Here is a 3,313-nt window from a genome sequence, read left to right on the forward strand (position 1 = left end):
GACTGGACCAGGCCCAGCCTACTACCCCACACCAAACCACCACCTCTACCAGACCAGAGAGGCAGCCCACCATCCCAGACCTGGGCCCAGATTCACAAAACACTTCTTACGCAAAAACTATAGATTTTTAAGAAAGAAAAAAAACAAGTTCATAAGATAGTTCATAAGTGCAATTTCTCAACAATATCTTAAGATTTTATCATTTTCTTAAAAACTTTTCAAATATCTTATTAATCTAGTTAAAATGTGTGTTGCTAGGCAACCAATTTAGCTAGCTAACTAGCTAGCAATGGCAATCATGTTAGCATATTTCGTACTTAGATTACTGTTCTGAAACATGCTCTTGGGTTTAAAATAATCAATACTGAAACTTTCATTTGCTTTCATGAGCTTATTCTCTCACTGCCCTGGGTTTAAGACAAGGGTTTAGCTATCTTGGAATTAAGAACAATTCCAATAACTTTATTTTTAAGATTCAAATTTCTTCTTTACTTTTTGCTTTAGGAGAAACATAATAAATAGCGCAATAACGTTTCCAATAACCTTTTTGAGGAATAGCAACTTTGCTTAACTTTCTTCATAAGTCTTTAGTTAAGGAACACATGGCAGTTAAGAATACATTTCTTCATAAGAAGGTTTTGTGAATCTGGGCCCTGGCCCCCCTCCAAAAAGCACAGTACAACAGTAATTGAGGAGTCCATAAACACAGACAACTTCTGGCAAAAAAATTCTAAAAATAAACTAGAGGAATTAGTGATACAAAATCCATTGGACTCCCCAATTACTGACCAGGAGCTCTATAAGAAACTTCAGGCCCTCAAATTTAAAAAATCATGTCTACCTGATGGCAAACCTAAATGAGATGCTCAAAATCACTAGTGCAACATTTTTATTGGCTATATTAAAACTGTTTAATTTGATATGATATTTCCCTGACATCTGGAATCAATGACTCATAACCTCAATCTTTAATAACGGAGACAAATTTGACCCTAACAATTACAGAGGCATTTGTGTGAACAGTAACCTGGGGTTGGTTTCTGTAGTATTATAAATGTAAGAGTTCTAAACTTCCTTAATAAGCACATTGTCATGAGTAAAAGCCAAATTGTATTTATACCAAAACATCGCACGATGCATATTTACAGCCTACACACCCAGATAGATAAACATGTCCACCAAAATAATACCAAAATGTACGCTTGCTTTATCGACTTCCAAGAAGCATTTGATTCTATTTGGCATACAGGGATGTCTTACAAAGTTATTGAAAATTGTGTAGGGGGTAAAACACATGACATAATTAAATCAAGATTCTCCTACATGTCCAGAGTAAAACTACAAACAATGCATTCAAGGCAGAATTAGGCCAATATCCACTAATAATAACAACTCAAAACAGAGCAATTCAGTTTTGGAAATACAGTGACCCCTTCTCATATCATTACCAAGCCCTGCAATGCCAAGAGCTGAGCAAAGAAAAGAGTCCCCTCATCCAGCTGGTCCTGGGGCTGAGTTCACAAACCTGTTCTACTAACACACTGAAGCCTCAGGACCAGAACATCCAATCAATCAGAATAAACCAAATTACAACACAGTCAAAACAAAACTACATTACTTATTTGGAAACACAAGCACAAGCACAAAGCAAAATGCAGTGCTATCTGGCCCTAAATTGACAGTACAATATGGCTTACTATTTGACTATAGTTACTGATCAAAACCTTAGAAAAACCTTGACAAAGTACAGGCTCAGTGAGCACAGCCTTGGCATTGAGAAGGGGAAACAGGAAAACACAGCTCCCTGTAGAGGAAAGGCATTGCAACCACTGCACCACAGCAGAAACAGAGACAGAGCTGCATTTCCTGACAAAATGTAAAAAATATAAAACAATTAGAGTGTCATTTTCAAAGACCTCTCTGATGAGAATAGGCTACCCTTCCTGTTGGGGGAGGATGCAGAGAGCTGTGGGTTGGCAGCGCACTACATTGCTGCCTGCCATAAGAAGAGGGACAGTGTATGACAGACCAACCAACCTGCACATGTCCTCTATGCCATTGTTATTGTCCATTGTATGGTTATTTGTACCCTTGATTATTGTTGTAAATGATTGATTATTATTATTCTAATAATATTATTTTAATTATATGAACATTGTAAATGTATCACTTAATCTCAAAAGTATGGTTTGGCAATATGTACAGTTGAAGTCGGAAGTTTACATACAGCTTAGCCAAATACATTTAAACTCAGGTCTTCACAATTCCTGACATTTAATCCTAGTAAAAAGCAAAGAGGCACTGAGTTTGAAGGTAGGCCTTGAAATACATCCACAGGTACACCTCCAATTGACTCAAATTATGTCAATTAGCCTATCAGAAGCTTCTAAAGCCATGACATCATTATCTGGCATTTTCCAAGCTGTTCTTTTGGAACTGTGTAATGTTTACTGTTCATTTTTTATTGTTTATTTCACTTTTGTTTATTATCTATTTCACTTGCTTTGGCAATGTAAACATATGTTTCCCATGCCAATAAAGCCCCTTAAATTGAATATAATTGAGAGACAGGGAGAGAGAGAGAGGGAGGGACGGAGGGAGGGAGGGAGGGAGGGAGGGAGGGAGGGAGGGAGAGAGAGAGAGAGAGAGAGAGAGAGAGAGAGAGAGAGAGAGAGAGAGAGAGAGAGAGAGAGAGAGAGAGAGAGAGAGAGAGAGAGAGAGAGAGAGAGAGAGAGAGAGAGAGAGAGAGAGAGAGAGAGAGAGAGAGAGAGAGAGAGAGAGAGAGAGAGAGAGAGAGAGAGAGAGAGAGAGAGAGAGTCTGTTGAGTTCCCCATGCAGGCGTTCTCATTTCTACTGAATATTCATTTATAACAGTAGGCTAGAACAGTAAAAAGCAGTTTAGTTTAGAAATCTATGTTCTTTAGATTGCATCATTCCATTCATTACACTGCAACTGCACACAGGTGAGAGAGGCTCTTTCGAACAGACCGTTATGAAACAGGGTAGAACAATGGACCAGAGTCAGCAGAAGATGCTAGGCAGATAGATATGAAACTGTTCTATATACATGTTAGCGTAAACACGGACACAATGCTTTAGCCAAGACAAACTTTAAAAAGTGGATTGATTTAGAAACATAAAGAAGTTGAATCATGAACCAGTGTGTCTTTGTGACATAGATCATCTCACTGTTATTGTATTTACAGGGGTTGTGCTAATGACACCGGCTTGTGTCTGTGAAACTGCCCGGGGGTCACGCCAGGACCGGAAAGTCTCTAGAGTCTAATTTAAACTGAAAGACCGGAGGAGGAGG

This window comes from Salvelinus namaycush, chromosome 27 (assembly GCF_016432855.1).
Source record: "Salvelinus namaycush isolate Seneca chromosome 27, SaNama_1.0, whole genome shotgun sequence".
Taxonomy (NCBI): domain Eukaryota; kingdom Metazoa; phylum Chordata; class Actinopteri; order Salmoniformes; family Salmonidae; genus Salvelinus; species Salvelinus namaycush.